The sequence below is a fragment of the Ambystoma mexicanum genome, chromosome 8 (genome assembly GCF_040938575.1).
Source record: "Ambystoma mexicanum isolate Mex_15411 chromosome 8, UKY_AmexF1_1, whole genome shotgun sequence".
In the NCBI taxonomy this organism is placed as follows: domain Eukaryota; kingdom Metazoa; phylum Chordata; class Amphibia; order Caudata; family Ambystomatidae; genus Ambystoma; species Ambystoma mexicanum.
Window position 1 is genome coordinate 1,515,367,970 of NC_090929.1, and position 23,607 is coordinate 1,515,391,576.

At 47.9% G+C, this 23,607-nt stretch overlaps 1 protein-coding gene across 5 annotated transcripts in view; it reads right to left on the reverse strand.

Annotated features, from left to right (window-relative positions):
- The window catches only part of SH3PXD2A (SH3 and PX domains 2A), a 1,212,758-nt gene that overhangs the window by 1,130,418 nt on the left and 58,733 nt on the right, over positions 1–23,607 (reverse strand). The window lies entirely within an intron of this gene.

Consider the following 23,607-nt stretch of genomic DNA (forward strand, 5'->3'; position numbering starts at 1 on the left):
TGCCCTTCGGTGTCAGATTTAAGATGTTCTGCCAGTCCTGGTATTTAGCTCATGCCATCCTGCTGGCACAATGGGGAAGTGCAATATTAAAAGCAGCAGATGTGTATGGTGGTGTCGGATTATCTCACACTTGACGTTGGACAGCCTGAAAGACCTAATGCCAGTGACTACATTCGGACAAAGATGTAACTATTGCAAAGAGGTCCCATGGCCGGTCTTCTGCTCCTTCTATCCAGCCCTGGCATGACAGCCATCAGAGGTCCACATTCTTGGACTTGTAGAAATGCTTTTTCCATCCATAAGGTTAGACCTCCAAATCACCAAAACCAAAGGCCCATTGACTCAAAATCAAAGAGCAGGCACTAGTGTTTCTTTGCATTCTTTCAGCCATACTGTATGCTTACTCTATATAAGTGCAGGACCATAGATACCACAATATAAAGAGAAAAGATAATCTGGGCAGACGGACTGTTCGTGCAGGCCCTTTTATAACTTGAGTTGCCAGGTGTTTTTGCACATCAAAGCGCAGAGCACAATTAAACACACATTGGCAATGCCCACAGTTTGGGGTTTTGTGTAGGCATTGGCAAGGCACTTGCCAGGCACTGCCATATTGGTATTAACTGGCCATTGATGGTAGCAGGTGCAAAATTATGCGAGTACCTGGGCATCTAATAGCAGTGCCTGGCAAGTGCCTAATATTTATACACAAGCCAAACCTGTTGGTGTAGCCAATGCTTGTTTTTAACAGGTCTTCAGTGAAGAACACTCATAGTGTTTATAAATCGAGTGGCTGAGAAGGTAGACCTGGTTAAGACATTTTTATTACACCAGTAGCGTCTTTACAACTCCAATTAAGTCATTAACTCTCAGAAGACTGCTTGGAAAAAACAGTGGGAGGCCCTTTGAGTGCAACGTTTGATGGTAAGGCTTGTTTAGAGTGAGCTCAACGAATTCCCAAGAGGAGGTGTTTTGAGTGAGGAGGGGCAGAACTGGGTGGAAATGATCGTAGAGATTACATTTGCATTAGCAGTCAATGGATGGGCAAATGACCAAACAACACCTACAAGCTTGGTGTTACTCCTCATTTGTCATGTCTGCCCATCTCCACTCTAATGCAATAGTTTTGGCTCACAGGTGGCGCTAAAACGCCACGTAATAGCCCAAACTAAAGAGGGTGTGTGTAGCAGTTTGATGTATGTGTTTTACTTTTAAGGCGCTACATGCACGAATCGCTTCAGAGTGCCTAGAATTTTCACCAGCAAGAGACCGAACTGTGCCCGTGTGAGGACTACCCATAATGCAGTTATTCGCATTGTTTGTGCATTATAAATCCGGGAGAGCAAGTGGCAGAGCGCAAGGGGTGGCAGGGCTGGGTGGCATTGGGGCAACTTAATATGTATCCTGTGGGTTGATTTTATTACAAATAAACATCTCCTGATTTTTTCACCGTTTGAAAACATGCAAGAAGCACGCGTTTATGTATTATGCGAATAAAATGCGCACTTTCACAAAATCGTAATATTGTTTTGCTGGTGTACCGCCTTCAAAATGCTTTACAGTGTTTAGTTGGCATTTTCTTAACAATATTATCGAACCCGCAGCTGTGGTGGGACCTTGCCTTTAAAATACATTATGGCGCATCACAGTTTGCAACGCCAATATTAGCACTCATGAACACGGGAAACTTCACATGAAAGTGGCACTGAAGACGAACTTGGCCCTCTGGCCCATTTCCTATACATTGCTCTCTGCTGGGCAGTGTTAGGTGGGCTGCTCCGGATCACCGGGCAGCCCCAGATACATGTCGGGATCACCCGACGGGTCCTGCGGTGCGGCAATTCAGCTGCGGATAACTCCAGGTCACTGGAGCCCACACAGAGCTGGGGGCACCCAGACCACGACGGCCCCGGCTCTGGGGCCACCCAGGCCGGGGTCGTCCCGAATTGCCATGATCACCTGGCCTGCATAGGGTGGAGGTCGGCGTTGCCCAGCGTGGTCGCCGGCCTCGTGGTGGGCCCGGTCCTTGGGCCTACACCACGCGGTGTTGCGCCAGGCAGGCGCATGCAAAGAACCACACCAGAGTCAATGCATGGTGTGACTGCCGAGCCGGAAGCGGCTCGGTACTTTTATTATTTTGGTCACGTGGCTATGACAACATCCTGGGAGCTACCCTGCTACCAGGAGGGGCACTATGCAACAGGCAGGGCGGACCATAACTCTTGTGGGTCACGGCTCTAAGGGTTCAGGAGAGGGTGAAGGGGAGCCCAGCGGGGAGCATTGATGAGGTCCCGTCAGGTCAGCTCTGGCCCCAACGCACACCTATAGACCGGGCAGGATTCATATGGAGAAATGGTAGCCGCAATATGTCCCCGCGGCCCCTCGAGCCCCCAGCTCCCCGCCAAAGCTGCAACACTTCACTTTTCCTCTCATCTTTTGAAAGCGCTCCCGTTTACCCTCTTTCAGCCCATGCGCGGCATCTCCAAAGGTACGAGCTTCAGGGCAAATGCACCTTACTTAACAATTATTGAATTATAAACTTAAGGCTGAGAAAAAGGACTTAGCAGTGACATATCGGCGATGTCCAAAGGGTTAAAAGACCTTTGTAGCAAAAGCCGGGCTTGGCAGCCAACACTGTGGCAATCTACTGTGCGAGCGATGGCGTAGTAAGTGACGTATGTGCATCGGGCTTTTGGGCGGCCTCCAGTAAGGCCTCGCAGGCTCCAGGGACATGGTCCAGTGCTCTGCTCGCCTGTCACGTGCACGGGCATTCCCACGAAGCCCTTTAAAGCCCTGAAACTTGGCGGCCATTAGCACACTAGCGTGTCAGAGACGTCTTGTAAACAAGGCTTTTACAGGGACGCTTTCCTCCCCGCCTTCGGCTGCTCAGCAGTGACGCGCCCTCTACGCACAGCCGCACAAAGGCCTCCCGGCCCATTAGGGACTCTTTACACGCCGCGCAGGAACTAGAGACAAAGCACACAGGAGCTAGTCCCGTCAGCGAGACTCAGGTTTCCCTCAGGGCCTTAAGCGGGAACACAAACCAAAATGGTAACACCTGGACACGGACAGCGGCACCAAGAGCCAGCGCAGGCCCTCCCCAGAACTTGCTGCCGGCCCCCCATACCAAGAAGAAATTGAAACAGGCATGGTCAGTGTCACTAGTTGGGGCTTTTGTGTAGCCATGGGATAGGCACTTTGCCCAGCACTGCTGTAATGTACTATCTGACTATTAAAGGTAGCAGCTGCAAAATGGTGCAAGTATATGTGCATATCATAGCAGTGTCTGGCAAATGGCTAATACCTATTGTGGTAGGTTGGAAGGAGACGGACCAAATAATGGTTTTCGTACCAGATTTTCTTTAAATAAAAAGGCCCATCCCTATCAAAAGGGTTTGCCCTACCTCACACAAAACTGTGGCGAGGTCCCTTTAAAGACCGATAGCACATGTTGCGTCACATGGGTTCCCAAATACATGAGACGTCACGCCAGCACGTAGAGAGCGCACATGCAGAGCACAGACCTGTTAGCAGAGTCCTGTGTCCCTCATTTAGGTCCCAGTGCTACCGCAGCTAAGAAGCCTTGTTGCCTCACCAAATTGGCGACAAGGAGGTCACCAGAGAAGTGTTTGGCATTACTTCCTCAACTGGCCACTTCCTCGACTGACCCGGCGGTGTGGCTCCAGAGACACCGCTTACCCTGGTGGCACATCAGGGGATGCACATGCGTTCTGCTCGCTCCGAGCAGTACGGAAGCTCTCCATTACACACAGTGAGCATCATCACTGTGTGGGAGGCTCCGGCTTCGACTGGCACACTCTGGACAGCCCTCATTTCCCCCAAGGTTGCGGCTCCATACCGGACTGCTTGTGCGCCTCAGGGAACTTAAAACAAATGTTTTCTCTTTTCCCTGTTTCCAGTCTTTGTTTTGCTCCCTTGTAGCGGTGATCCGTTGGGGGCGTGGTCTCATCGAGGCTATGGTGCTGGCACACCTGCAGTTGACATTCAACACCCGATTTGCGGCTCCCTTGGAGTGCTTGTGCGCTCAAAGTACGACAGTGAAGTTGGATCTGGACAATTTCTTTGCATCAAGATGGTCGATAATGCAGGTTCTGCGCATCCGCCTGTGCCTGCAGTGGTGCCTAGACAACAGGGAGCACTGGCGCCGCTGGTGGAGTTTGACATCTCGGGTGCCCTATCTAGTCTGGGCCCAAGGCGGAGTCTATGGATGGAGAGGTTAGAGATGTACTGTGTCACTGTGGGGAAAAGAGATAACGAGGCCACAAAGGCTATCCTGCTGTATTCTGCTGGCTCGACAGTGCATAAGATCTTGAAGAGTTTGTGACCTGTAGGTACTTCGTACCTAGTGGCCAGAGCAGTGCTGAGGAAGTATTTCACCCAGATGATGAATCTGGATTACAAACTATTTGTGATGTACTCGGCCAAGCAAAGGGATGAATCGCTAGATGTGCTTCATGGCATGTTGAGGCAGTTAGAAACATCCTACGGGTGGAACAACAAGGAGGAGGCTGTTCATCCAGCAAGAGGAGTAGGCGTATCTCAAGGGAGTTTGGCATCACGTTGTCTCGAATCCTTGAGATGGGCAGGTCCCACAAGCTGGCGGATGTTAGGGCATCCAAGATGGATGCTGGCATGAAGACTATCAAATTGGAAGATGCGTGTCCGTGGGCAGACAACAAACATCTAGGCCTGTCAAAAAGAACATATAGCCCGAGAAAGGTGCTGAAGTGATACCACCATGCCCGCTGTGTGGATATGGCTTGTCGCATTACACCAACTGTCCAGCAAAAGGGCACATGTGTGGTAGGTGCAGGATTTCCAACCACTTTGCAAGACTGTGCCACGCTCCTGTACCTGCTGCCCCACCTAGAGGCCAAGCCAGACCTCTTTCCCCAAGACAACCGCAAAAGGCTGCCCAGATAGAGCCGGTCGAGGAGCAGAATTAGCAGTTGTGCAAGGAGTAGGAAGATGAGGAGGATGTGTTCTTCATATTCAGTGTGAAAGACATCAACTAAAAGAGGAAACGCCAGCCACAGATGTGAGGTGTGTGTGAATGGGACCAATGTTCCTGTTCTGATTGACACAGGAGCATCAGTCAATGTGATTGCCCAGTCGTACTTAGATACGCTAGATGGTCCCTCCTGAGTTGGGTGACTCCAAAGTGTGTATATTTATGTCCGGTGGCAGGCCCCCCCTTCCGCTGGATGGGATGTTTGTCTTGATTTTCATGAATGAGGGAAGGAAGATCAAGCCGAGATTTTATGTCACCATGGTCAGTGAAGATTCATTTCTGAGCGGTTTGCCGTTGGAAGCCCTATAAATTGTAAAATTTGCATTTGGGGTGTACAAGGAAGATGTATAGTCACTCGTTGCCAAGTTCACAGTTCTGTTTTCAGGGATTGGACTGATGAAGGGGGAACCAATACGCTTTACACATAGATAAGTCAGTGCAGACTGTGGCACTCAAACGACGAGTCCCTTTTCATCGGAGGAAAAAGGTTGAGAAGGAACTGGACGATCTGGTCAAGCTAGACATCATTGAGCAGGTGGAAAGTCCAACCCCTTTGGTTTCCCAATTGTGGTGGCTCGTAAGCCGAAGCAACCTGGCTCAGTACGCATGTATGTGGACATGTGCCTCCCCAATAAAGCCATCAAGCAGGAGAGTCATGTAACAAGTACCCGACATGATATTGTGGCGGATTTGCAAGGGGCGGTATTCTTCAAGCTGGACCTCAGAGCAGGGTACCATCAGCTGGTCCTACACCCGGAGTGTCGGTACATTACAACATTTACCACCCACAAGGGGTCTACAGATATAAGAGACTCCGTTTTGGAGTGTCCTCCGTGGCTAACGTTTTTCAAAATTCGATCAGAGGCATGCTGGCAGGCATCCCTGGCGCTCTAAACATTAATGATGACATTTTGTTCTGCCGTTGATCAAGAGGCTGCATAGAATGAAGATTTTGTTTGTCTGATAACTGAAGCAGCTACACCCGAACTCGATGTCTATGGAAGAACTCAGAGAGGGGTCTGGGAGTGATGACTGCTTCAGGATCCTACGAGATGCAGTGGAAAAGGGTGACTAGAAAGGGGCACTGGCTGGTCTGGCGAAGCAAACGACTTCTGCCAGAATAGCGCTGGAACAGCCATGGAGAGTCAGGGATGAATTAACTTTTGCGGATGACTGTGTAGTGTTGAGATGCTTGAGGTTGGTAATTCACTTCAAGTTGGACCCAAGGGTGATTGAGTTGGCGCACCATGGGCATCGAGGGGCAGCCAAAACCAAGTTGGGCCTATGCAACAAAGTGTGTTTTCCGGGGTTGGAGGACAGTGTTGATGACTTTATAAAGAAATGTGTTTGGTGTCAGGCTTCTGCTCCAATACAAAAGGAGCCTTGGATTGAATCCATGCCACAGAGTTGGAAACCATGGCAAATCGTGCTTATTGATTTTGGTTCTACTGGCCGCAACACTCACTTCCTGGTGGTGATCGATCAGTGGTCAAGATACCCAGAGGTGGAGTTTGTATCGTCCACTGCATTAGGCGATGTCTTGCTGGCGCTGGAGAAGATCTTTGCATCCTATGGTTTACCGGAGGAAATGTACTTAGACAGTAGTACACTGTTTCAGGGTGAAGGGTTTGCAATTTTTCTGCAAGTATGTGGCATTCACCATCAGATCTCACCCCTGTGGCCCCAGGCGAATAGAGAAGCAGAGCGGTTTAGGAGAACTTTGAACAAGGCATTCCAGATTGCCTATGACTAGGAGCTATGTTTTAAACGTGCCCTCTACCAGTTCCTGCATGAGTATTGCACCACGCCCCACTGTTCCACTGGGGTTCCCACAGCAGAAGTGTTATTTGGCAGACGTCCCTGGGGTTTAATACCTGACCCACAGAATAGAATCCGAGGTGTGATTATGATATTCACACTCACTGGGATGAGTAGGACGAATCCTGTTGCACTCTTTCTTTAAAGTATCCGCAACTACTGGCATGAATATGATGAGTCCCGTTATACTCTTCCTGTCCTGTTCCCCTTCCGGGTCTGCCACAGGTCCTGTTACCTTCCTTCTGTCAGGTCTGTGTCACTGGTTTTTCCTGTGGGGTCAGGCTCCCTCTTGTAGCTCAAACGCTTCTAGCATCTCTTCTTTCTTCCTGTTTCAATATGCGGCTCCACAGAGCCTGTTCTACTGTGGTCTCAGCATTGTTTGAGGACCAGGCAGTCCACCTCCTCTGGGCCATGCCACCACCTCGACTTTCCGTAGACATACACGGATTTCCTCCCTGCCGTCTGTGTTTCCTTCCCATCCCTCGACCGAAGACCTTGTGGACTCTCCTGGTCTCTCGTTCTCTCCAGTATTGAAACTCCTGGGCTTCACCAACATTGTATGTTGGTCCTACTTTCCTTTTTATTGGGAAGTGCTGGGTCCTCCAAGGCATAGACCTTTGTCTCTCTTCCCTGAGCATTCTTTGTTACTCGCTCAATCTTCTTCACCCCAGTGTGGTTGGTTTCCAACCATTGAGTAATCTTAATTTCCTGCACACTCTTCTTCTCAGTATGTTTATCTTTCTGTTGGTTATTTTGTCTGCTGTTAAAATAACAAACAGTGACTTGTTTGGGACGGTTCTTACGAAGCTCTGATGATATTAGTGGCTCCTCATTAAGGGACTTACGAAGTTCCCTGACGGAACGGGAGTCTGTATTCCCAAAAGGGGAGTCTTTCTCTGTGAGGTCCCGCTTACCGCCACCCCCAATGGGAATGTTGCATAAAAGGTCCCCTCCTAGCCTCACAGGGAAGGGCTCCCCTTTGGGGAGAAGGGACGAGATTCTCGTGAATAGTCACAGTGGCCACACGCCAAACCGGTTGGCTTTGCCACTGCTTGCTTTAACAGGACTTCAGTGAAGGATAAGCATACTGCTTACAAATTAAATTGCTGAAGGCACACTTTAAGACATTGTTTTTAGACCAGCAGGGCATTTACAACGCTAATTATGCCAGTAACTCTAAGAAGACTGTTTTGAAATAACACTGGCAGGCACTTCTATTACAAAGTTTGATGTTACTGTTTGAGAAAGAGAACCCAAACAGATCCCAGTGGGATGTGTTGGAGGTGGGCATAAATAGCCATAGAGATCAACATGGCCATGGGCAGTCAAGGGGTGGACAAAAGAAACGAACAACGCCTACATCCTTTGTGCTCGTCCTCAAAGCCCATCTTTCTCCCAGCTGTACTCTATAGCAATAGTTTTGTCTTGAAACAAGCGATGCAGAAGCACCCAATAGCCAAAACGTTTTTTTTAAAGCGTTCAGTTCCAGCAGAGTACTTGCCCGACCCTTTGTTGAAAGCAGCACGCTGGGGTAATGCAGCCCCCTCCCACCTCCCTTCCTTTCATCGGCACTGGACAAGGGCAGTGCGCTATTGAACAGAGAACCTGCGTTACCGTCTCATTCCTGCAAGGAGTACAGGAGTGTGCACTTGGGCAGTGACAGGGATAGGGTTAGGAAGGTCCAGTGGGCTGCAGGTGTGTGCTCTGTCCTAGGCAGAAGTATGGCTAGGAAGATCTGTGGTCCTGCCCGATATGGTAGCATCACCGGAGAGCCCACTGCACTGTTCTCGCTTCTGCAAGAGCCTGGTGTGCGGGCACCTGGCCCATCCATGGGATAGTTGAGGCTGGGGCCTGCCATAGTGCCCCAGACTGCCTAGTGGGACTCCATAACACCAGAGATGATGTGGCAGTCTCCCTTCTACATATGACGAGTGTGCAGGACTCTGGGGGCTAGTAATAGATAGCCCGGGAATGGTCACTAGCACCAACACCAAACACCTGCAGGAGTGAGAGAGCAACATGGCTTGGCGGCGCAGACCTCGCAATTAACGAGGAAGAAGGCCTATTTCAGCAACGTTTATACCTGTGGGACAGCGCCTTCCTTCTCAAGAAAAGCACACAGGCATTGACGGCACAAGGACCTTTCCTTCAGGGTTTGGAGGTTTTTTGTGACTGACCGAGGAAGTTTTTTGTTTTTGGTGAATAGTATCAGTCTCTGCGCTCTACCCGCGGTTAGTCTGTTTGGATTCTTTTCTGTTGTAATGCCTAACTCGTCCAAATTAGTTGGAGGTCAGTGGCTGCATGGCTCCATAGAGACCGATATTCACCTGCCGCCTATTGTTTAAGAATAGAGGACGTTTTCTTCCTATGTGAGCCTATGCGCTTTTTAATTTAGCTGTCCTCACAAGTTCCCAATCTCGTAATGATTGTGAGGTACACACTTGTTGGTGTTTTTCACACAATGTTTATTTTATTCAATTCGTTTCACATTCATCATATAAACACAAATTACTTCACTTAGTGTTTTCCCTTCCTTTATTTTACGTGTGCTTATAAGTGAAGTAATTTGTGTTTATATGACGAATGTGAAACGAATTGAGTAAAACATAACATTGTATGAAAAACACCAACAAGCGTGTACCTCACAATCATTACAAGATTGTGAGAGCAGCTGCATTAAAAAGCGCGTAGGCTCACATAGGAAAAAAACTTCCGCTGACTGAGGAAGAGCACTTGGAGGTGCTGGACCCTGGCTAGGAAGCAGGGCCTATTGAGGGAGCGGCTGCGGCTTCCTAGACGACTTGTTTAATGTATTTTAAAACTGCCCATCTTGAGCAGTATTCCTCCCCCTTAAGGAATACATGAATCACCCAAAACTGGAGCTGCTGTTTCGGCGGGCGAGTAAAACCTTTTAGGGTGTTTCAGAGACCTCATTGCGCCAGCAAGGTGGTTTGCCTTGAGCAGGGATATCTGCCACAGTTCCTTCCTGCACATGCGCGGTGGCTCACTAAAAAGATCAACCACAGGAGGACCACAGGGGCAGATAATGCTCCCAGACCAAAACATTCAGAAACAAAGTCTGCCATTAGTTGTTTCGATCTGTGATTAAAGCTCCCAAGTTAAAGTTAATTAGATAGTGTAGCCAAGACACCAAATTCTAAGGCCAACAGTCAGATTTGCGAATTTGTCCTGCTACGGCCCGGTGGATTTTCAGGATGTCCGCTGTAACTGCCACAGGGTGCACGGGCATCATTTGGAGGTCACCAGGGGTCGCAATTGCGACCGCCGAGGTCTCCCTTGCTACCCCTAAAAATGTGGCTCTTTGTTTCTGGAGTGGTTGTTCAGGCCTCTTAAAAAAACAAACAGAGGGTTCCACAAGTGTAACACTCTGAGCAGTGACCCTAAATAAAGAATAGGAATACCAAATAATTTGTCTTTCTGGAACTCTATTCAATAATTGCCAGGCTCAGTAAAGGTTTATTTCAGGCACACTTCAGGTGGTGAAGTTACTGATTTGGTCTATTCTTTAACACCTCAACTCAGCCTTTCATCCTTCTGAGTTCAGTAAATGAGTACCAGCACAGGTTGAGTGATATTGTATGCATATTTGTTCTATATAAAGCGCTTAAGCGTAAGTGCTATATAATAACACATCATTATCATTTGGCCTTGGACGTCTGCTTGCATTCACAGTAATTTGGTAATATGGACCTATACACACTGATATTAACGATACATATGGTGATCCATTCTTGTATGAAATGTATATCACATTATAGTGATATTGTAACCATATTTTTTGTAGTGTACTTCGGAACAACTATGTGATGCCAATTCCTGTTTTGTCAAGGGGTGAAAGGTTGTGTTCCATCAGCTGCTGTGATGTCACTTAGGAGTGGGGACAAATGACACACTTCCTGTGATGTCATGAGGTCAAGGTTCGTGTGATGTCACTCCCGCTACCCCTGGCATTTTGGTGAAATGACGTCCCTGTAAGGGTGCAAGCCGTACCTCCTGGCCATGCCCTCGCACTAATCTAACGGATATAAATTAGCTTCTAGGTCTGTGATGCTCTGCACCAGGTGCTCCCCAAACGATCAGGGAACAGGAATCTCACTGGGTTCCAGCATCAGGTAAAACGGTGCCAGATGTCCCATACAGCACCATTAGAGCCTGGATCGAGCAATTTCAGGTGCAAAACTCTTTTCCTTGATTTTCAAGCAAATGTGGCATGCACACTCTTTACCTCTTCTGGCACAAGGACTGGCAATGCGTCTGCCACTTACACAGCAATTGTCTGCACATTCTGCATGGTGAGAGTAGTGATATTCTGGATCTTATATCGGGCATCAATTCTCCTCTGAAATTGGAAGGACAGCCTGCCTTTTCTATTCTGCGGGCTCTACTGTGGAATTTGGGGTCAGTGGGCAGAGCGGTCTTCCTGAATCCTGGTCCTTTAATATGATCAGCGTGATGGACCCGCTTAGCGATGTCTACTTTCTTCTCTTACTGAAAACAAACATGGGCAACTAGTATTTATGCATCAACCGAGGCAAGAATGAGATTGCATTAATTAAGAGCGAAGATTGTAACGCTATACTTATTGACGATCGATAGCCCTTGGATATCAGACATTGGAAAGATAGGAGAAAGGTCGAGTCCTCTGTGACACTATAAGCCTCCTGGCGACATTACACAGATGATGTGCAGGGCATCTTTGCACTGTATCGTCATACATCTGGTCAAATAACTGGCTAGGCGCTTGCTCCAGAGATCTGTATGCACTCAGTGGTCAAAGAATACTACCAGGGCTCCCTCAACCCTTCTTTCTTCAGAGGTCGATACGTGGAATACTATTACATTTGGTAATAACAACACTGATTCGAAACCAGTGGATTTCCATTGTTTTCACCAAAGCGAATCAGCTTGGGAACACCTTTTGGTAACTGGTGTACTTGATAATGTGTGTTCCTACATTGCTCTTCATGCTGGATTCTGCTGTAATGACAGGTGTCATTATTGTCCAGTTTAATTGTACGCAATTAAACAACATCAAGGATGAAGAGCTCGACCAGCCCTACCGTGGCATTGGCAATGCAGTGTGCATGCTGCCCTGTCATAGGTAAAGAATTAACTCTAGAGTTGTGCACCTGAATGATATTGGACTGTGTGCCATGAACCGGTCAGGGAATCCGCTTTGCCTACGATAAATTAGTTTAGTGCTTAGAAATGAGAGCAATCAGTCATAAAGCTCTATGTATTTAAGTGATTTTCTAAACTGGATGCAGACCTCCACCCTACCACCACCGAAACCGTGCAATGTACTCCCTTTAAGTGCCCTGCAAGTGGGAAGGATTGGCCAATGACCACGTCATTAGCAGCTGTTCTACCTGGTTCTGGTACTTTAGTAAAAACTGCTTTTCATGCGCGGCTTGTGGACCTGTGCTCATAACTGAAAAAGAAAAATAACAGGTCTCAATGCGCAAAGTCATGATCAGATAATGTTGTTGTGGTTACTCTACATCTGGGGTTCACACCTGTGAACAGCCTCTAATCTTGCCTTCCACTGTCTTTCCCAACATGTGGCAGGGCTGCACCAGCCAGCAGTCCTCCTGGATAGCTATCCTTCCAGTGGCTACCCTTTTGGCAAGGAAGCAATCATAGGCATGCCTGCCTCCTCGGATCCTCACTCTCTCTATGAGTTTCCGCAGTACCTCATGTCTCCTCAAAAGGGGCTTGGCCAACCCTGCGATTCCCACAGATCATTCCCTGATTTGGTTTGAACCTGGGGCTCTGAATCGTTATTCCCTGAATCACGGTTCCTCCCCCGCATTATGTTGTTATGAGTTCCTATCTTCAATTTGCAAAATACCCAATAGGTTTGGTAAGCATCAACGAGGGTCTGCGAGGAGTTAAGGGGTGCGGGGTGCTTGGCACCATTTTGAAAGTTTCTTGTGTATGGAACGCAAAGCTGGCGGTTCTGTCTGCTCGCTGTCTCGATGGTACTGGAATTGGACGGTGACCCACAGGGTGCAGTGGCCAAGGTCTTCCTTTTCCCAGTCTTCCTTCCTATTGGTAGCCATCTACTGCGCTCAGCCTACGTTTGCGAACACCAGAGGGTTAGCAGCTTTGATTGCAATCCTCGTATGTATTCAGTATGTGTTCCTGAAATGCTACGGGTTAGAGGCTTGCTTAACAATAGTCCAATGTATTTGGTATAAATCTTCGGGTAAAAGAAAAAAAGTGTTATACTTTTTATCTCAATTAATTGGTATTAACTGGGAATATGGCAGATACTCATCAAAATTAGAAATCGAAAGGGATTCCAGCCCTCACTTATGGTTCCGAGCTAATCCATATGCAAGGCATGTTTAAATGGGACAGGTTGGAGACATGGTTATGGAGGCGTGTTTTAGGATTACATAATGATATGCCTATCTCAAGCCTTAGGTACGAGCTGGGACTCATTTCTTTGAAAAAAAAAAAGGAGTGCAGTGGAAATCTCTGCAAGTATATTTCAAAATATCTGCTCCTCCTGAGCCTTCGCTGTTTTATGATATAATATCTGGCTGCAAATAAACCTGTGACTAACCCGGTTACATCTGGAGTGTAAACAAGTCGAGATCTTCTTGGTAGTGCGGATATTAAATTGACTGATTTCTTATGCTCAAACCAGATGCAGCTAAAAGGAGGTTTTGGTTGATGGAATGGTGCAGAACGTGAGACAAAGTGCCTACATATAGTCTATTCACTTTGCTGGGTAAAAGGCTATCAGTACTTTACCTGGTTACCTTCTTAAATTTCCTAATGATAAATGGTGAAACCATTTAATGGAAAATAGCTCAATCTGTTTGGTGGCAGTGCCCCTTTTGAAAGCCTTCCAGTAGCCACCCTGGTACCCCTGAAACGTGCACAGCAAGCTGCAGCATGATGCAAAGGACTCCGCAAATTCGATCACATCACCCTGAATCTCATCGAACTGCACTGCCTAGCATTTCGGTGCTGAACTGCCCCAGGGCAAAACAAAGACTCATATGTTTTGGATATTTCTCCTCTGTGAAAGATAGTCCCTCTGCCAGACTAATGTCTGACAGAGGGACTCCCAGGACCCTGCTTGTTAATTTGCATAATTTAAGTAACTTTGAGTCTCATCCTAAGTTACTAGGGGAATCCAAACGTGGACCGCTTGCTCATTATTCTTAGAGAGGCACAGCTCCACCCTACTGATGAGCTCCAACCAGACTGAAACATGTGTCTGGGGTTGCTGTTGGTACTCAGAGAAGAATTGCCTAGCATTTCGGTGCTGGACTGCCCCAGGCAAGACGACAAAGACGGATATGTTTTGGCTATTTCTCCTCTGTGAAAGGTATAGTGAGCTAAAGACTCCAGGTAAGGCTCTTGTAACCAGAACTAATGTCTGGCAGAGGGACTCCCAGGACCCACCTTGTTAATTTTGCGCCCATTTGCCTTTGGGTCAGGCACGCTATTTAAATAAACAAAACACAAATACAAATTTGCTGGTCCCTGATGCATCATCTACAAGGCAGTCCCCCTCCGATCCACTACCTTTCTAAAAACACGCGTTTAGGGCATGTTTTCCAAACCATCAATATTATGGTGATGTGAGAGAGAAAAAACAACTCCGTTCACTTAGTACCAATGTCTGGAAGTTCACCAACAGCTCAAAGCCATAGAGCAAAGGGTTATGGGTATGCAAAGTTCCATATGAGCGAACTATCCTTGCATGGGAAAGCATTCGAACCTTATCCAATATTGTGAGCTTATTGGGCAGGAATGAAAAATACTAGGATTTCCTATGACGTCCCACGCAACCTCGGCGCGTGGGCATAACCCTGCGAGTAGTTTTACACGCTGATGCAGCATGCGTTCAGGAAGTCAGACTCTACTAACAATCGACCTTTGAACTAATCGCTCATGTCATTCCGGGCTCTCAGATCTCTTCGCGAGCGCGTCATCAGTCCAGGCCTCAGTCCTCTTTCGGGTCAGACAGCGGAGGCTCCCATGACAACGCTCCACATCCGGTTTCCTTCCGCTCAGGGAACTCGCGCCATCAGGAAACATGCGTACGACCCCTTTAACTCCGCAGAGTAGACCACGATGTTGCCATAGAGGAAACACGCCTTTGACATAAATAGTTGCATTTTTCAGTGAGCTCCTCTAAGAGGCTCAACATCATAAACATTATTGAAGTTTCTCTATGGGAACATTTCGAACACCTGGATTCACTAACGAAAACATGAGACTGCAGTCCCAGCAGTAAACTCGCTGAAATAAGTAACTAATACACCATTATGTGCACTACTGCAGTCAGATAAGGCGTCTTATCCACAGCACGCTCAGACCGACTTTCCTGGACTTTGGTTGCTTGTTTGCCTGACACGCCAGAGGACGCCGAACAGCTGTTATGGAAACAGGTGTTCGTGTGCTTTGCACCCCACACCTCCCCTCCCCCCTCTCTCTCTCGGCTTCCTAGACCTGCAATCCAAGAGTACCTTTCTGCTTACAAAAGACATAAATCGTACGGTCGTCATGAGAGGTGTTTCTTTTGTTATATTTTATATCGGGCGCGCTTCCCCATCTCTCTTCCTAAAGATGTGGAGTCCATCATAGTCCTCATACCGCACAACTCCTAAGGAGGGCACTAGTAGGAGCTCTAATTCTTCCCGAGTGTTTTTCAGGAAAGAAATCGCAACCACCTCAAGAACTCATTTCAGTGGTTAGATCCGAGGGCCACGTGACAATAGGGCGAAAATAAAACTAGACTGCTGCTCATGAATGCATCCTCTCGAACAGCCTCTACTTCGCGCCACTTCTGCTGGCCGCCGGGCAGTACGTTTCTTCCTGGCGACAGATACAGTGAGGCCACCAAACAAAACGTGTAACCAGTACCCACAAGCATGATGTGGTGCAGGACAGTCATGGTCAGAATGGAGCGCGGCCAGCAGCATCAGCATCAGTCTGGCTAAAAGAACCCCGATGTCCACTATGCCCCAGAGTAGAACTATAATCAGTGCTTTAAGTGGGGTAGGAAATTGAGGGGGGGGGCCCTCGTTTGGGGGCATGGCTTCCATTGTGGGTGTGGCCTAAAACGTGCACAAATCATTGTAAGGTGCGCAAACAAATATATAAATGTATGTGAGCATTTATATATTTGTATGCGCACTACTATGGTTTGTGTACCTTTCAAGCCTTATAAACATACCAATGTTACGTGTTTCTAGGTTTATAAAAAGGTGGCTTGAAAAGTGCACAAACCATAGTAATTTACGCACACTTGTGTGCTTACCTTACTATGGTTTGTGCACTTTTCAAGCCACCTTTTATAAGCATAGACATTTATAACATATTTCTATGTTTATAAAAGACGGCTTGAAACGTAAACAATTCAAGGCATCTTTTATAAAGCGTCGAGGACGGACAAAACCCGAGGTGGCTTTGTCCATCGACAAAGCTTTATAAAAAATGCCTTGAATTGTGCACGTTTCAAGCGGTCTTTTATAAACATAGAAATATTTCTACGTTTATAAAAGATGGCTTGAAACGTATACAATTCAAGGCATCTTTTATAAAGCTTTACCAACGGAGATAGACGCCTCGGGCTCTGTGATCTCTGCTCTGAGCAGATAGATCACTGAGCCCGAGGCGCCTCGAACCCGCGGGCTCCGTGATCTAATCTGCATATTAGATCATGGAGCCCGCAGGTTCTCCGAGGGTCAGTGACCTGGTGAGGGCAAACAAAGGAACTGTAACTTCCCTGATGACCCCTCAGATGAGGGGTCATCAGGGAAGTTACAGTGACTGACAGAAGTGCCAGCCAGCCTCAGCAAAAGCTGTGCCTGGCTGGCACTTCTGTCAGCTCGCCTGAAATTAAACTGGCGGGCGCATCTCCCGTCGCTCCATTATGCATCTGTACTGTTGTACACCTCTGTAAAGTGCTCCATTGTGTGCCTGTATTGTTGTATACCTCTGTAAAGTGCTCCCTTATGTATCTGTATTGTATACTTCTGTAAAGCGCTCCATTATGCATCTGTACTTTTGCATACCTCTGTAAAGTGCTCTGTTCTGCATCTGTACTGTTGTCTACCTCTGTAAAGCGCTCTGTTAGGTATCTGTATTGTTGTATACCTCTGTAAAGGGCTCTGATGTGTATCTGTATTGTTGTATACCTCTGTAAAGCGCTCCATTGTGCATCTGTACTGTTGTATACCTCTGTAAAGTGCTCAGTTATGCATCTTTACTGTTGTATACCTCTGTAAAGCACTCAGTTATGTATCTGTACTGTTGAATACCTCTGTAAAGCGCTCTGTTTCTTCTCAAAGCTTGGTTCCGTGCTCAATAAGAGGGTGCTGGATTCTTCTCGATGGAGTAGCACTCTGGGGACCTTTGCCTTGATATATGATATGATACGTTATTTATAACGCGGTTAATACCCAGAGGTTTCTAAGCGCGGACCCCGGGGAACCTGTGTTACTCTGTGTCGTCTTGCTTCCAAGGCGAGCACGTTGCTACCATCGTGTCAGGAACGTGGTGCGTCCTCACTAAAGATCCCGGTGGCGCTACACCGCAAATTTGCAGTACCTCGCCTTTCCCATATCAGTAATGCCTCCTTCATGCAGCGTTGGAGGTTGCCCTAGCAAAGTTGGGGACACGCCTGTAGGGGAAAGCGCTGGGCCTTCGCACGTACTGTTGCCACGGGAACCCGACGCAAGTGTGATCAGCTGATTGCAGCTGACACCGTGTGCCCCGCCTCCCGCTTTCTATAAAACTTGGCGGGACATGAGCGTTACCCCTTCTGATTGAAGTTGCGGCTCGACTCCTGATCTTTGTTCGTGCTGCTCCTTGTGATATCCCTTGTCACGGACTCTCGCTCCTAGCAGTCTGGACCCCCTCTGCCTTCCTCGATACAAACCCAGCCTTGGATTCCGGCCACTCCTGCCTTGCCCTACTGTTTCGTTTTTTGCCTGCACAACGCTGAACTCTGCTATGTTACTCTGGACTCTGCTTGCCTGACGTTTTGTGTCTCTTGGCTGCCCGCACGTTGCCAAACCTACCTTTCTCTCGGATTGCTTCGGATCTCCCATCGTGTTTCCACGAATACAGACTGAGCACAGAACTTGAGACACTTACCTGCTATTGGAATAGTGGTCCAAGGTTATTATGGCCAAGCATCCTGGTTTTGGGAGGCAGTCTTTCTTTTTCACACCAGGTCCCCCTGCCCCCTGACAAGGTTTTACAAAATAGCCAAAGTCTCTCTTTTTAGAATAGGCTTTGGAGATGAAAATTCATAACTCTTAACATAACATAAGGTTCTATATCCGAAGCTATTGGTATGGAAAGTGAAGGCAGGCGATAGCTACAATATGAGGAGCAAACAGGCTACAGATGTTTGGCTTTTTATCCACCCACTGAGCACCCGTAGCCATGACAGTCTATATGGCCCTTTGCACCCACTACCTACCCAGCGGCGTAACACAAAATGTGAGCACCCCCTGCAAGCCCTGCTCAGGCCCTCCCACCCCCACTATCAAGTCTTCCCCCACTGCTGGGCATTGGCAGCATGGGCCCCCCACACCATGGGGGCTGCGAGGGCCCCCGTTATGCCAGTGTACCTACCCCTCCCTGTCCAAAACACACCCCACAGGATCTAGCTGAGCTAGCTGTGCTTTGAAGGGGATGCCAGTGTTATTTCATGCAGTCTTCTGAAATGTAATGGCTCAGCTGTAAACCAGTTTCTGGTGTAATAAAAAGGTCTTACCAAGTGTGCCGTTAGCCATTTGACTTATAAGCAACATGTGTGTCCTATCATCTGTTCCATGCACCGAATTCCTGTCAAAACAAGGACTGGCAAAGTCAAACGTTTTGGCTCTTGTAGAGGCATTAGATAGGCATTTTCCAGAGGGAGCTATAATGTGATCAAGTACTAGGGCCATTTGCCAGATGTTGACATCTTATGGCCAGGTTGTACCATTACCGCAGTGCATGCAAAATGCATATCCCTGGTCTTCACAAAAGCCTTGTTTATACTGTGCCGATCACCAGCCCAATGGTCCAACAGAGCCGCGGTGTGTATGGAGAGTTGTGTATTGTGCCTTTAAGCGGTGTGTAGGGAGAGTCGTATATTGTGCCTTCACGCTGTGTGTATGGCGAGTCGTGTATTGTGCCTTCACGCGGTGTGTATGGAGAGTCGTGTATTGTGCCTTCACGCGGTGTGTATGGAGAGTCGTGTATTGTGCCTTCACGCGGTGTGTATGGAGAGTCGTGTATTGTGCCTTCACGCGGTGTGTATGGAGAGTCGTATATTGTGCCTTCACACGGTGTGTATGGAGAGTCGTATATTGTGCCTTCACGCGGTGTGTATGGCGAGTCGTGTATTGTGCCTTCACGCGGTGTGTATGGAGAGTCGTGTATTGTGCCTTCACGCGGTGTGTATGGAGAGTCGTGTATTGTGCCTTCACGCGGTGTGTATGGAGAGTCGTATATTGTGCCTTCACACGGTGTGTATGGAGAGTCGTATATTGTGCCTTCACGCGGTGTATGGAGAGTCGTATATTGTGTCTTCGCCAGAAGTATCCAGGCCTTGGACGGCGAGAGACCAGAAAAGGACAGCAGAGGCGGGGCCAAGGGGAGAAAAGACATATGCACAAGAAAGAGGTGCACAGGAAAGGAAGGGAGTGAGAGGTTGGGGGAGGAGTTGGTGATAGTTGGCATGTCTGCAGAGTATCAGAACCTCCCATAGAGGGCGATGGGACTCCGGTTAGTTTGCCACTGACGGCTAGAAGGGCCTGGTGTGAGGGAGAGACCATGTAGAAAGTAAGCTTTGCTTACTGCTGCTTCCAAAACTCAAACCGGTGAGCTAAGTTAGGATACTCTAATAAGATGAGCTATTAACCTACTTTAAAAAAAAGAAAGTCCCAGAAATAAAAACGTTATGTGAAGTTATTATGGGGATGATAAAAACATTACAAAAAAAACTAATAAAAAGGTGCCAGTCCTTGGTTTGCACCACTATTTTCTGGAAGTGTAAGTTTTGGGCCATTGCGTTGATTATGGACTCCAGCAGAGACAGGGAAGGTGGACAATCCTGTCCAATTACACATCATTAGGCCCCATAATGAGTCAGGGTACAATTGTTTAAACAGATGTTTTATATTTTGTGCAGAAATTGTGCACAGACGCCCTTCCTCGCTCCTATTTCTTTCAACAGAAGCAGATCCTGCACTTTCAATGCAGCCCGTGTGGTTACTCGCAGCACAGACCGGTGTTCCTGGGCAGCTTCTGAACACATTCCAAAACCTGCGCGCACACACCACGCAACCAGACTTCCCGGGCACTTCAGCTGTGTGAAGGTAAAGGTGATGGATGGGCGGTTGGTCAGCAGAGATGTGGTTTTGTGTAGGATGCAGCAAGGATAAACCTTTCCAGCTGGATCCGTGAATAAAAGCCCGTCATACAGCAGGGGTTTCCGAGAGCGCGGCACGGCAGGAAAGACAGCCCGCTCTATCTGGCGCGCGGGGCGGCAGGAATGACAGCACGCTCCCTCTGGCGCGCGGGACGGCAGGAATGACAGCACGCTCCTTCTGGCGCGCGGGACGGCAGGAATGACAGCACGCTCCTTCTGGCACACACATGTCTGATGAATGAAGGCTGGCGAATCCGAGCAGCGAGTTGCCGACACCAAAAGAGCCAGCTGAACAAAGGCCACCTTAAACACGGTTCCGGAAATGGCTACTTATGTTGCTGGAGCCCATAATAAACCTAGAGCACAGTATATGCTTCAAGTTATAAATAAAAAGCAATGGCACCAAGTTTATGCTAGGGCTGGCACTCCCACACCACTGTATGCAGAGGAGTATCTATCATTGCAAGAGTAAGGGGGCGCGAGCCACGAAAAAAAAAGTCCTGCAACTTTTCCCCCCAGATACACATTGGAAAACTAATGCTAAACTGACACACAGACCGTGACTGCCCCCCATATGACGGCTTGACTCTGTACCCTCTCCCTGCAACATTCGGACAAGAGTGGGACATGGAGCTGTGTGCTCCTGCTCAGCATCTGGCTCTGCCCCTTATTGGGGCTGCAGTGCAGTCAACAGCTTCGAGCGGGACACAGTGCATGCTCCTGCTACAGCCCCGCCCCCCACCATTGTGCATGGAGGGTGCAGAGCAGAAGCATACGGCCACACTGCTGCCCATGTCCTGCTCCAGACCGCTGTCCTGCGGGCAGCCAGGCTGAGCAGGAGTGCACGGCAACACTGACGTCGCGGACAGGATCATCAGAAAAAAAAGTCATGCCACATTAAGAAAGGCTAGACTGGCTGTACGGTATGCGTTATTACTTGGCTAGAATGGCACTTGGGGTAGCCAGTCTAGCCGTTCCTCACTGTGGCATGATGATTTTTTCTCGGCATCTAGATAATATTTGGAGGCGGGACCTATATAGTGTCTGGCGCAACGCAAGAACCACAAGTGCCTAAGGAATCTTTTTTTTGTTTTTTTAAGTGTGTATGGCCTACAACAGATGGCGTGGTGCAGTTTTCTTGCCTGCCTTAAAATATGCCTAAATAATAATTATGTATTAACAGTGAATCTACTGGAATAAACCGTATTCAAATATAAATTACATTAATGCAGGTTCCGATTCCTCTGGTCGTTTTGAAAGAAATGCTCGATTCTTTTCTTAATTTTAATGACCAGTCTTCAAATGTGAATCACAAATAATGCCAATCATAGTATTGCCAACATATTACCCCATCATAGTACTGGAAAAAAAAATTATATAAATGTTTGCACCAGATGTGCTTCTAAACATGAGTGACATCACTGGGGAAGAACAGTATTGTCACCCATCTTTTCAATGATTTTAAGCGTTGGGAAATCTGGTCGTAGAGGCTTGGCTCAGAGGTAACCCTGGGCCTTGCCTTGGCTGAGCCCTTTCTACCCAGCCTACGAGAAGCCCTGAAGCTGTGCCACCAGGTAGTCCCGTTCGTTCAGAATTCCCATTGAACTAATTAAGAGATCAGATTTTAGCTGTACTCTGCACAGCACTGTCTGTGTCCGGGTCCCGCACCGCTCCAGCCTGCAGCTGCCGCAGTGGCCCAGAGCAGGGTGGACACGGACACCTTGTTGTCCTGTGCTCCTGCTTGGATGGCACCCTTATTGTCCTGGCATGAGGGTACCAAGCTCTAAAGGTGTCCTGCTGCCAAGGCAATGAATGGGGCTGAGCAGGAACACCGTGCTCCTGCTCAGCACCCTCATTATCCTGCCTGCGGGACACCTTTCCCGTTTGGCACCCTCATGGTCAAGTCAATGAAGGTGCTGAACGGGTGAGGTGTCCCGCTGCCAAATGTTCCGGTCAGACTCTTAAAAGAGCCACTGGGGGGGGGCAAGCTTCCCCCTCTGCCCCGCCGCTGAGTGCGCCACTGACTGTATGCCATGAACCTATAATCCTGTGGGTTATGAGAGCTTCCTTTGCCTGCAAAGGCAACATGCTTAATGTTGTTCCACAAAGCCACCGGGTATCTGCTAGTGAATGTGATTCTTTGCTCTCATGCTCAAACATGGCGCTGTGCTGTAGAAAGGGAAAGAGGGGATGCCCCCAATGACTTATTTTTCAGGCAGATGCACTGCCATTGAGAATCATTCCTGTGACAGTCCGTCAATGGGAATAACAGGACAGAGACAAATTACTCACTCAAAGGGCTTTCTAAATTATTTATATTAAGTGCTCGGGCATCCATACGAATTAAGATTGTGTAAAGGAATGACTTACTGGACAGTTGTATTTATTTTTTGCCTGAGAAACATTTGCTGATAGACTCACAATGCTCATCTGAACAATAAAAGACCAAGGGAGTCTTCCTGTAACGGGAAGAAGACACCAACGTCTCACCCGAAGCCATTAGATGAAATGGTTCAGACCAGTCCCAAAATGATACACGTTGACCTCATCCTATTAAAGAAGATGAACCATTCATACATTTACACCGACTCCGTTCTGGCTCAGCTCTGTGAAAGAAGACAGGAAAAGTCCAGCTCCAAAGAACCACCAAGCGCGGCCATGTCACCTTTCGTGAGTCCCCAATTCTGTCAATCTCAGTGGTGCCTTGTAAAAATAAAAGGGCCTATATTAAAACCACATGTTGCCAATCCTCATCTCTAAATACAAATGGTGAAGGGGTAGTGTTTATGAAAAATAAAGAAGTGTTCCCAAAATGATATGTCCGGATGTTCAGGACATTAGCCTCCCTTCCCCACGTTTTCAGCACGGCACAAGGCGGTTCACTAGAGCGTAGCACAATCTCTGGCTTCTTCGGCACAAAGAGACCGTTCAATCACTAGCATCAGGGCCTTCTGTGCTCAAGTCTCTTTACTTATCAAAGTCTCTTGATTCAGAGGGCCTGATGTACCAAAACAAACTAAAGGTTCTTTGCCTCTTACAAGTACTCAATTCAGGAGATTCACTCTTCACCCCAATCCCCCTCTTCCGGGCTGAGATTCCCTTTTACAATGTTCATAGAATATTCTTTTTCGGGTGACTCACGTTTCACCCAGCATCCCCCCCAGCCGAGCTCAGATACTCCTCTTACACAATTAGTCTCCCTCAGCCGGGTTTGGACCAATTTCAGTTAGCATCAACTATCGTTGACTTTCCAAATGTGCAAAGGTTTGGCTTGATCCGTTGCAGGACCACTTCAATATCACAATTCCTTTTTACATTTGCCACCTCTCAGTTGGAT